The sequence below is a fragment of the Rattus rattus genome, chromosome 15, assembly GCF_011064425.1.
Source record: "Rattus rattus isolate New Zealand chromosome 15, Rrattus_CSIRO_v1, whole genome shotgun sequence".
Classification (NCBI taxonomy): Eukaryota; Metazoa; Chordata; class Mammalia; order Rodentia; family Muridae; genus Rattus; species Rattus rattus.
Window position 1 is genome coordinate 45265354 of NC_046168.1, and position 13573 is coordinate 45278926.

Below are 13573 nucleotides of genomic sequence, written 5' to 3' on the forward strand. Positions count from 1 at the left end.
TGTTTTTCTGTGTCTATCTCACTCTTCTGCTTTTCATTGTTTCAGTCTCTGTCCCTGTATCTGTCTTTCTGTCTGTCTATCTCTCTGGTGTGTGTGTGTGTGTGTGTGTGTGTGTGTGTGTGTTTGTGTGTGTGTATGTGATTGAGTACCACATGTATGAGGGTGTCGCCAAAGTCTGATGAGAGCTGTGGTTGGATCCTTACAATTGGAATTGCAGCTTCTGTGAGTCACCCATTGTAGGTTTTGTGCATTAAACTCCAGTCCTCTTGAAGAATAGCAATTATTCTTTAACAAGGAACAATCTCTTCAGCTCATCTATAGTTTATATAAAAGTATTTATTTTGCTTCATATCTATGTTTGTTTTCATGTATGTATATATGTATATCTTGAGCACACTGGTGACAATGGAGGGAAGAACAGTGTATCACACACCTTAGAGCTGGAATACAGGTGACTGTGCATTCCCAGGGGTGAGTGATGGGAACCAAATATTTGGTTCCTCTGCAAGACCAGTAAATGCTATTATCCATTATGTCATCTCTCCAGACCCATGCATTGGGTTTACAGAACCATCTGTACACTAATGTGTAATGCATTCTATTTTTAGTAAAGAACTTAGTTTTGTTTTGTTACTTGATTTTTTTCTGAAGACTCAAGAGGCAAGCTTGTTTCCATGTATGTATTAAAGTGAAAGGTAAGCCAGACTCTTACAGAGGGAACAGCCTGATGTCCTTTAAAGAAGATCTAACAGAGAGAGGCACTTTCCTATTTTCATGCATGAATCTTGATATAAAGATGTATGCCAGTAAGCAATACCTGATGCTCAAATACAAAGAGGCATTGTAGAGGGCCACACACTCATTCTAACGCTGCACAGCTCTGAAAGGGTATTTCAGTTTGTGAGGGTTTTTTTCCTTTGCTACTGTGAAAATGTTCCCAATAGAGCAAAAGAACATGCAATAGAGATATGCCTTTGCCTTCTGCTTTTAGTCACAAGCCTTAATTACTTATTCTTTAATTTGTAAGAATGATGCACGTATGTATTTGTTATAATGTACTAGCCTAATTGCCTAAAATTACTATAATAAATATATCAGCCAATTAAGAAGCAAAGTCTTGTTTAACCTGCTGCTTCTGGATGTTCTAGTCCAAGATTAGGCCATTACAATATGGATTCCTAAAGAGGACAATATTCAATGACATCACAAGATACTGCATGTCCTGAGCTAAAGAGCAAAAGAGAAAAAATGAGACAGAGGTCTCAGAATCCCTTATTTGGACAAGCTTGTAGTGACTTCCAACCCTCTATGGAAGTCCATCCAAAAACTATTTGCTCTGGTAGCATCATTTAGGGAACCTATATGGAATTCATCAGTATTCATGAACTTTCAAACATTGTCATTAAAATAGAAGTGTGTAAATGAAATCAATGATTAGATGTCTAATAATTTATCTTTATTCCATCTTTGCCTTGGCTCTAAAAAAGTGATACACAATTCTCATTATATATTACTTAGCATGCAATGATGATTAGGAAAGCCATCTCTTTTACTATTATACTTGAGAGAAAGTCTTTTAATTCACATTCTCCTCAACTTTTACAGCATATAGAAACATTTTCAGTTAACTTAAATATATCTTGGTAAACACAGTTCCATACTGTATTATTTGTGAATTGTCTTAAATAATTTCAAAATAAATGTTAATTTAACTATTTCACTAATGCCTTTATTAACATTATATATAATATCAGGAAGTTCTATTGAAAACATTTATATACTATGATCTGACCTACAGTGAAAATGATTGTTTATGTTTAATGGTTACACAACTGTTTACTTATTTTCAAAATTAACTATTCTCTTCAGTGGGCATGAAAACAACTTTCCATTGAACATACAATTGCAGAAATGGTGCTAGGGTATGGTGAAAATAGGGAAGAATTCCCTATTTGCAATTCTTGAATCCAGAAAAAGGAGTAAGTTTATTTTCTAGCTTAAAATAATTACCTTCAAGGGTGACAGACATATCCCTTTTACTAAAATTCTCAGCATCCAATCTATAATTGACAAAAATTAATGAATGTAATGGAAGTTGAAATGGAATTAATAAAGACAGACAGAAATTAAAGATAATAAATACTCTTTCTTATCTTGGAAAATGCAGTAAACAGACCTGTAGCCATCTGACTGTGTTGACCCAAATAAACAACTGTAGAAATAAAAAATAACCCCTACATTCTTACATGCTTTTTCCTGAAATTAATATGACAAAGCTATTCTTGTTAGCTTCACTGACACAAAAAAGCTGATATCGTGTTCAATAAAAGCAATCAATTCAGCCTGTTGACTTAAGCACTCCAGGGGTCAGCAGACCTAGGAATTGCCCCAGGTCCCTATGATCATCTTTCATCTCTACGTCCTTCAGAAACATTCCAAGGTTATTGACAGATCGATCTTGAGTCATTTTTAACATTTTCCAAACTCCTGAAACTACTAAAAATATGAAAACTAATTCAACCATTGATAACTGTATTCCAGAGTGCTAAACAGCATATGGAATCTGAGTTTTAATTATGACAAATATAGATGTGCACACATAAACATGTGCTGATGTAAAAAAGTAGCATATAGAATGACTACAGAAAGTCGCAACCTGTCAAAATGCAGTTTTGGATCCTAGTCACAATGTCTCAGAGAACATTGTGGAAGAAAGGCAAACATAGTGTAAGAGCCAGATCATCCTGAGGGTTTGCTATGAAATTGTACCTCCTACTAGCTATACCTCTAAATGTTCAAAAACATGAGCCAAAGACAACACCTGGACATGCAAAGTGTTAGGTGGAAGGAGAAGTGTCAATATGCTTATACATATCTATCTATCTATCTATCTATCTATCTATCTATCTATCTATCTATCTATACATATATATATGTATATCTATATATCTATATCTATATCTATCTATCTATGTATATATATGTATATCTATATATCTATATCTATCTATCTATCTATGTATATATATGTATATCTATATATCTATATATCTATATCTATCTATCTATCTATGTATATATATGTATATCTATATATCTAAATCTATATCTATCTATCTATCTACCTATATCTATATCTATATCTATCTATCTATCTAACAGTCAAATAATACATAACTTATAAAACTTTTATAAAACTAAAACACAGTAATAGAGGCATGTAAATAAGTGAAGGCATTATATTTTAAAAGGTGGCTTAAATTCATAGGTGTGGCTAAATAGCAACAAAAAAACTATCTAGAAGTAGTAAATAAAAACTAATGACAATGAGGCAGTATATTGCACATGATATATAGTTCATGCAATTTCCCACTTAAAATCAGAGTCTAGAAATATGAGTACATCCCTGAGTTGATTGTAAACATTTTTGAAATTGCAAATTAAAATAGAATTATTTATATGCATGTTTTCAGAAATAACACTTTAATATTGGATAAACAATATTATTAATATTATTTAATATTGGATAACCAATTAAAGAATATTTCTCCCATTGGCAGCTCTCCTTGGTTGCCTATACCTTTTTGTGTAGGGTTGAGTATATACGGTTATTCCCACTATCTCCTTTATTATGTCTGTTGTCCTTGTTCAGCTGAAACTGTCATGTTGGTGAGATTCTGCTAGTTAAGTTTGCAACATTCCGAGTAGATACAATCTCATAACAAGCTCCCTGTTGCTGTGGTTTCTACAGTCTTTCAAGCTCCAATACCAAAATAAACCCTAAGCCTCAGGTGTGTGGGTTGTATTGTGGATGTGTTTGTTAAGACTTACAGATTCAATACCATCCCCAACAAAATTCTAACTCAATTCTTCATAGAGTTAGAAAGAGCAATTTGCAGATTCATTTAGAGTAACAAAAACCCAAGGGAACAAAAACTATTATCCACAATAAAAGAACTTCTGGGTGAATCGCCATTCCTGACTTCAGGCTGTATTACAGAACAATCATGATAAAAATTTCATGAAGTTGGTACAGAGACAGGCAGGTAGATCAATGCAATAGGATTGAAGACCCAGAAATGAACCTATACACCTATGGTCACTTGATCTTTGGCAAAGGAGCTAAAACCATCCAATGGAAAAAACAAAAAACAAACAAACAAAAAAAAAAACAAAAAACCCAGCATTTTCAAGGAATGAGGCTAGTTCCACTGAAGGTCAGCATGCAAAAAATGCAAATTGACCCATTTTTATCTCCTTGTAGAGAGCTCACACCCAAGTGGATCAAAGACCTCCACATAAAACAAGAGATGCTGAAACTAATAGATGAGAAAGTGGGAAAGATTTTTTCAAATAGTTATTAATATTTTTTATTAACTTGAGTATTTCTTATTTACATTTCGAGTGTTATTCCCTTTCCCGGTTTACGGGTCAACATCCCCCTAACCCCTCCCCCTCCCCTTCTTTATGGGTGTTCCCCTTCCCATCCTCCCCCCATTGCCACCCTCCCCCCAACAATCACGTTCACTGGGGGTTCAGTCTTAGCAGGACCCAGGGCTTCCCCTTACACTGTTGCCCTCAGCAGCTCGCTGCTCCCAAACCCCGTGGGAAAGAGACCTCACCGCCTGGACAGGTGGGCACCCCTGAGACTGCAGAGCGGAAGAGACCACCAACCCTGCCCACCCCTGCCCACATCCCTGGCCCAAGAGGAAACTGTATACAGCCTCTGGGTTCCCTTGGATAAGGGCACAGCAGCAGCAGGTCCCCTGCGTCTGAGACACCGCCAGAACCTGAAGGGACCGACCGGATAAACAGTTCTCTGCACCCAAATCCCGTGGGAGGGAGAGCTAAACCTTCAGAGAGGCAGACACACCTGGGAAACCAGAAGAGACTACACAGAACTCATAGTCACAGGGAAAATTTTCCTGAACAGAACACCAATAGCTTATGTTCTAAGATCAAGAATCAACAACTGGGACCCCATAAAATTAAAAATCTTCTGTAAGGCAAAGGATACTGCCAATAGGACAAGATGACAACCAACAAATTGGGAAAAGATATTTACCAATCCTACATCTGTCTGAGGGCAAAAATATAAAAAGAACTCAAGAAGTTAGACTCCAAAGAGACAAATAACCCTATTAAAAATGGGTACAGAGTTAAACAGAGGATTCTCAGCTAAGAAATATTGAATGGCTGAGAAACACCTAAAGAAATGTTCAACATCCTTAATCATCAGAGAAATGCAAATCAAAACAACCCTGAGATTCCACCTCACAGTAGCAAGGATGTGGAGAAAGTCGAACACTCCTTCACTGTTGGTGGGACTGCAAGCTGGTACAACCACTCTGGAAATCAGTCTTGAGGTTCCTCAGAAAACTGGACATTATACCACCTTTGGACCCAGCTATACCACTCCTGGGCATATATCCAAAGGAAGCTCCAACATTTAACAAGGACACATGCTCCACTATGTTCGTAGCAGTCCTATTTATAATAGTCAGAAGCTGGAAAGAACCCAGATGCCCTTCAACAGAGGAATGGATACAGAAAATGTGGTACATTTATATAATGGAATACTGCTCAGCTATCAAAAGCAATGACTTCATGTAATTCATAGGCAAATGGATTGAACTAGAAAGTACAATGCCAAGTGAGATATTCCAAACGCAAAGAACACACATGGTATGCACTCACTGATATGTGGATATTAGCCCAAAAGGTTGGAATATGTAAGAAAAAATTTACAGATCATATGAAGTTCAAGAACTGTGGATTCTTCAATCTTCCTTACAAGTTAGAACAAAATACGCATGAGAGGAAATACATGGACAAAGAATGGAGTAGGGACTGAAAAAAAGGTCATCCAGAGACTGCCCTACCTGGGGATCCACCCCATATACAGCCACAAAACCCAGTCCCTATTGCTGACACCAAGAAGTGTCAAATATGTGTTTCTCCTCAGAGGCTCTGCCAGAGCCCCACTGATACTGATGAGGATGCTTGCAATTAACCATTGTACTTAACAAGGTGAGTCCAATGGAGGAGTTAAAGAAAAGACTGAAAGAGCCGAAGGGCTTTGCAACCCCAAAGGAAGAACAAGAATATCAATCAACCAAACACCACCAGAGCTCCCAGGGAATAAACAACCAACCACTGAGTACACATGGAAGGACTCATGGCTTCGGTGCACATGTAGCAGAGGAATGCATTGTTCAGCATCAACAGGAGGAAAAGCCGTTGGTCCTGTGAAAGCTTTTTTCCACAGTGTAGAGTAATGCCATTGTATCCTCACAGAAGCAGAGAGAGGGAGGAAAGGGTATTGGAGAGGGGTAAAGGGGATAACATTTGAAATCTAAATACATAAAATATCCAAGAAATATAAAATGAAAAAAAAAAAGACTTGCATACACGCACATTTACTTGAGAAAAGCAAGGATGTGTGTGTGTGTGTGTGTGTGTGTGTGTGTTTCTTTTCTTTTTAGAGTAGAGGAGGAAAAGGAAACAGTGAAATTATATTAAATTTTCAAATATAAAAGAAATATTAAAATTAGTATTTTCAATTTTTGAGTTGAGTTATTTATTTTTAAATTGTTTTATTTAAATTCCAGTCATTGCTCCCTTTCTAGTCCCCCCTCCCACAGTTATTCATCTCATTCTTTGCCCTTGCCTCTAAGAGGGTGCTCTCACACCTACGAGGCTTTCCCTTCCCTGTGGCCTCAAGTCTCTCTAGGATTAAGCACACACTCTCCCACTGAAGTCAGTCTAGACAGACCTCTGCTATATAAGTTCCAGGAGCCCCAAACTGGCCAGCATATGCTCCTCGTTGGTGACTCAGTCTCAGGGAGGTCCTTGGGGTCTGATTTAGTTGAGATTGCTGTCTTGCTATGGGGTTGCTCTCCAGTTCAGCTTCTTAATCCTTCCCCTAATGCATTCCCCAAACATTCCCCTAATGTTTGGTTGTTAAGTATCTGCATCTGCCTCAGTCAACTACTGGTAGGCACTCTCAGACAACAGCCAGACTAGGCTCCTGTTTGTAAGAACATGTTTGTAATGCTATGTTGATAGCATTAGTAGGAGTGTCAGGCTTTGGTCCCCACTCCATGAAATAGATCCCAAATTGGACTAGTCATTGGACCGCCTTTCCTTCAGTCTTTTCTCCATTTTTTAGATCTCTTAGACAGGAACAATTCTGCATCAGAAATGTTGGCTAACTCAGTCCCTCCACTTGAAGCCATCTCTATCTACTGGAGGTGGACTCCTCAAGCTCCCTTTCCCCAATGTTGGTCATTTTTAAAAACCTCCATTGTTGTCTCATAAAGCTCACCCCTACAGAGTCCTGAGAGTCTCTCACCTTCTTGTCTCTGGTACTTTCTAGAGAGTTCCCCTACCTGAGACTGCTTATTTCCATTCATTCTCCTGTCCCTCTCCTGTTCTGATCCCCCAATCCCCAACACCTAATCCTCTTCCTCTTCCCCCCTTCCCTCTCTCACCCAGATCCCTTTCTCCCTTTGCCTTCCATGATTATTATACTCCCCCTTCTAAGTGGGATTGAAGCATCCTTATTTGGGCCTTTCTCTTGTTACACTTCCTAAGATCTGTGGGTTGTATCTTGGATATTCTGTACATTTTGGCTAATATTCACTTATCAGTGAGTACATACTATGCATGCCCTTTTGGGTCTAAGTTACTTTACTCAGGAGGGTATTTTCTAGTTCCATCAATTTGCCTGCAAAGTTCATGATGTCCTCATTTTTAGTAGCTCAATGGTGTTCCATTGTGTAATTGAACCACATTTTTCTGTATCTGAATTACTTATTAAAGTTAAAAAATTGCTTATATTTTAAAGTTCACAACAATAATTAAATTAGTAAAAATGAATACAATGGACCAAGTACTATAAGATACTTTATCTTATCCATAAAAATACTACTAACATACTTTTATCACATTAGTTCAATTCTCAACATTTTCTCTATTTTCTCTTTCACTGTGTTTTCTCTCCCCTGCTATTGTTGTAGTCAGTCAGCTTTGTCCTTCCTGTTTTTCTTTTAATTTTAAATACATTTAATTTTATTCAACGTTTTACAATGTTTACAAGTTCCCTTTTAGATGTACTTACAGCATGTGCCCACCTATTGCACCAGGGGAAGACAAAACTGTGGTGTTTGCCCTTGAAGGAGTTATGGGTGGTTTTGAGCCACCACTAAGTACTAAAAAGAACCATAGGTCTCCCATAAGAGCAACAAGGGCTCCTAACTACTAAGTCACCTCTCTTACCCCTCTTTCCTCTTTCTTTTTTTAATTACTTCTTTTTTATTACTTCTTTGTAGTAAGCGTTTTGTATACTAGCTTCTGTTATTTTCCTACTGATGAACAATGATGATGGTACTTAAACAATGTGGGACAGTGAAGGGCAGGCACCCTGTTTCCTGGTTGAGCAGAGGCTTGAAACCTCTGTGATCCTGAAAGGGACTATAGGCATTAATCTTGACTCCCAAGAAAGCAGGCCCAGTCACTAGCTGCAACCCTCCGTAGATTTGTGGCCTTCACTTAAGTAAGAGCAACACTCTATGCCTCTCCACAGGTAGAGGATATGACCACAGGTCATGTAGGCTCAAGACAGAGCTCCATTATAATGAAGTACCTAAAGGCCTGTAGGCTTAGCCAATGAACTTTCCTTGCCAGACACTCCTCCCTACAAAACGTATTTAATCTCAGGTCCACCCTGAGAAGTGGGGTATGGTTTTACTTATCCACTTCCCACCATGACAATAAATGTCTTAAAACCACAGACTCTCTTTTCATTGGGATCCGCTGTGGGGAGCTGTAGAGAAGACCTTCACCTACAGAGCCACCTTCTAATCTCCCATAGAAGGCCTCCCTGAGCTCAGAGCCACCTCCATCACCAAGTCTGAAGCCTACCACTAAGCCAAGGACTATCCCCTCGGGACCAGCCAGAGCTAAGCCCTGGGCTAGATCCACTCTGTGGGCCCCCACTCCATTCTCAGCTCTTCTGAGGCATCCCATCAGTACCTGTTTGCCCAAGAGCCTGAGAAACAGATGACCCTGGCCTCCTTCAGGTCCTGGGAACCCCAAGTCAGCTCTAGCTGTGTCTTGTTCCCAGACAGTGCTTCTGCACCCCTGAAGTGGTGTTTCATGGCTGCTCTCTGGCCCCACACCCAACAGACTGCAGTGTGGAGTAAGCAGGGTCAAACTTCCTACGTCCTGCCTCCCTGAGTGGTCAAGCCCCATGGCAGAGAGGACTTGGAACAGCATCTAAAAATCAGTTCATGGTTCATCTTTGACACAGTTCCCTTGTTTCTGTTTAACTGTGAGGTGGGTTTTGTTTGTTTGTTTGTTTGTTTTTTCATTTTCTTTTATTTATTTATTTTTTTAAATCTATGATGTAATTTGTTCTACTGTTGGATATGGAAGTTAAGAGAAATTCCATTAGTTTCAACCAAAAATTTCATTATATAAAGTTCAAGCAAAAATAGAAATTAACAACTTTTTCAAATATATATGAAAAGGCAAGAAATGCATGGTATAGGATATATAAACAAATTTCTCCCTACACTAAACACAATAATGAAAAGAGGACACGGAAATGGCTCTACAAAGTTCTCCTGGGTCAGAATGAGTTTATTGCTTACAGGACATTGACAAATGCAACTATTGTTGCATCAACACAAAATCTGTCTTTGTCTGAGCGCCAATTAGGAAAAGCTGCAATCCTGGATCATTGCACAGCATGTAAGGCACACGAAACGCTCAGAGACTCTTTCGTCTTCAGTCATCCTTATTGCCTATAAAACCTTGGAGGGGTGTGTAAGTGCATGTGGCACAGGTGAGAGACTTGTTAATCTGGAACATTTCTGAGACTTCCTGAGTCTTGTGACTTGTGTATTTCTGTTGTCTTAAGAATTCTTCTTCCATCTTTCTGAATGTTAAGGATAGAGCCTTTTTCTAGGATTGACTAATCCAACTTGTGGGAAACTGTTGAACAATTTTAATATATATATTATATTTGTTCTTCATTTTCTTTCCCTGCGTCATATATATATATATATATATATACATATATGTATATATATATATGTTTTTCAGTGATAAGTATTTTTCTTTTCTATATAATGTAAAAATGCATCAATGCTAAAAATATATAGACAATCCATTTTTCTACCTACTCATTGTTGGACAAAGTGCTCAGAGTAACCCTCCCCAATTTAAACGCCAATACCAGTCATCAGCACTAGACTAGCACATCCTAGAAATATACCTTTCTCCCAAAAATGTTTCCAAATCGCCTCTAAGCTACATTAAACTTCATTAAGTTTATGGAAGGAAGTCAATCTCTTCTTTTCACAGCTATGCCAATTAATAAAGTGTAATAATAAAGAGGCACCATTCCATCATTCCTGAGAACATTATCCAGCTTGTCTTTTAGTTTCTTCTGAACAGAAATAATGTATAAACAACTTGACCTTATGAATCTTGTCCCATACAAAAGAAAATTACAGTGGCTGAAAATAGATGGTATATATTGCATTATTGTTATTGCCATTTCAATGAATGAGTTCCTGGTACTAATTTACACAGCATTCTGTTCTTTCCTTTGGTGTTTGTATCGATCTACAACTATCTCCTTTGTTCTTCATTTTCTTTCCCTGCATCATTTTCTCCACATATATCTTACACTTTATCATAAACATTTTGTACAGCCAAGTCTGTGTGGATTTTTATATCTACCTATTTGAGCCCATATATCAGAACTGTCCATGTCCTTATAAACAAGTCTAGGGAATGTAGATACTTTCTTCAGTTACATTGGAAATGATTGCCATAAACAAGGTCAGTTTTTTTAATCTACATATCTTATGCATTATTTGGAAGTAACCGGTTGAATATCCTGCCCAAGAGAAAACGTTTTAGTGCTTTCTATCAATATATGGAAGGAGAAGATTACCATGCTGTGCACTTTTGTTTTATGTATCCCTCAGCACAAAGGAAACTTTTATGATGTTTTCCCATTAATGTGTTTGTTTTAGGAGTGCTTTAGTTCAACAACCATTTTTCTTTCTTCTTTGATTCATAGATTCTCTAAGGCCCTTGCTTCTTAATGCACGGTGTATTGATATACTGATTTAATATAGTAACAGTCCTCATTGAGATATAGTTCTGTAATGCCACTGGGAGTAGCACGAAAGCCAAGATGCCTGCAATATTAAAATCAATTAAAATTCAAAAAAAGGTTAAATTACCTTATATGATGGAATCAATTCATTGAGTTGACTATAGAACAATTAAGGGAGAAAATGAATTGGGACTTTGTGTTTCTCTTGCCTTTGTATCTGAGAATATAGCTCTAATAAATAAAGTATTACCTGTGTCTCCTATTGATGACCTAGCTAAACTTGCCTCAAGAGTCATTCCTTCGTCCTCCACATCTCTGTGTGGTTACACCTTCTAAGATTTGACAATTTTACCTGTCCAGATTAGACTCTAGTACTAGTGTAATATATTGAAATGGTTAAAAGGAGAACATTTAAAAGAAATGAACAGCAGAAGGCAGGAAGAGAGGGGGATTTCCTCTCCTTTCATTGTAAATTTACTTTAAACCTGCAAGAAGTGGGTGAAGGAAAAAGGATTCCCAAGTTCTTTTGTAACCCTTTAAAAACATAAAGATGATTTAAATTGTTAGCATTTTAGTAAAAATTTACACACATTACTTATTAGTGTGAGTAGCAGCAATTAAAATGTAATATGATAGAGTATTAACTATTTTTTAGTTTTTAGAATTATGCTGTGTGATATCCCACTTAAGAACAAATATTGAAAAGCCTTATCATCAGAAAAAAAAATAAAAGTATGGATAGTGATGGTATAGAAGCATATAAAGTTAAAACTGTGGTCATTGAGTGTGCTGAAACATTTTACAGTCTAGGAATAGAGCTGATTCCTCTTGCATAATTTAGTGGTGGTGTATTCAGTTACAGTAGGACAAATATTACTCAAAGAAAGGTATGGGTTACTTTGAACAATTATAATTACAGAAGGCCTGAATGATTTGTGAAAACATTTCCAAGTGCACATGTATGACAGTAGTTGCTGAGGACAGTTTTCCTATTATTTGTCTGTTAATCATCTAAAATGATTTTCTTCTGTTGAGGTTAAAGAAAAAAAATCACAACATAGAAAGACTTTTACTTTTTATGTCACATTTTGTTTCTACTCCTAAACTGTACACATAGAAAATGCGAATGTTACAAGTATGCCAGTAGATTACCAACACAACATGAACTCAGTAGTATTTTTGTTGGATTTTTTTCTTATAATGTCTTGCCTGAAAAAAATTGAAACTTTTTAACCTTATATAGATCCTTACACGCTATTACAGTTCTCTGTTTTTATGGGTTTTCTATGTGTGCAAACATGACCAGAAGTGTATCAGCATTTTTTTTTCTTGTACTTATTCTTGTCTTTTTTTTTGTTTTCTGTTTTTTATCTTATTCAAGCTTATCTTTAGTTTACCTTTATCATTACTCATAATTATTCATTATTAATGTTTTATATTCCCATTTGTTTTCTAATTAATGAAAAGATGTGGATTTTGGTAGGTGGTAAATTGGGAATGATTGGAAAAGAATTGGGGCAGGAGAAACTGTATTAGAATACATGGAATGAAGAATATTTTTTCAATCAAAAATTTAACTTAAAGAAGGGAGAGAAAAACATTTCAATTTTTTTATGTGTAGTCAAATTAAGTTATAAAGAAACATTTGAAAACTTTGCAACTTGGCTAGACATTACTAAGGCAGTTTTTAGTGTATTTGTGAGGGTGCCTGCCAAAGCAACTGAATGGAAAGTCAGTGACTTGAGAAGGTTTTGACTTCTTAATGTTGGTGGTAGTGTCCAAACCTAAGAATAATAGGAATAGAGGAGAGGGAAGATTCACAGCTCAAGGGACTGGAAAACATTGCCAACAAAATCATAGAAGAAAACTTCCCCAAGCTAGAGAAAGAGATTGCCATAAATGTACAAGGAGCCCACAGAACACCAAACAGGTTGAACTAGAGTAGGAAATCTCCCATCATATAATAATCAAAACACCAAACGCACAGAACAGAGAAAGAATATTAAAAGCTGTAAGGGGAAAGGGTCAAGTAACATATAAAGACAGACCTATCAGAATTACACAAGACTTCTCAAAAAAGACTCTAAGAGACAGAAGAGCCTTAACAGATGTCAGACAGACCCTAAGAGGCAACAAATACCAGTCCAGGCTTATTACATCCCCCAAAACTTTCAAATATAGATGGATAAACCAAAATATTTTATGACAAAACCAAATTTAAAGACTATTATCTATTAATCCATCCCTGCAGGGGATTCTAGAAAGAAAACTCCAACACGAAGAGGGTATTTTCACCAAAGAAAAAGAAGAAATTAATCATCTCACAACAAACTCAAAAGGAGAGAATGAGACACACATAATACTACCTCCAACCACAAACATAACGTAAACTAACAATCACCTGTCTTTAATATCTCTCAATAAAAATGGACTCAA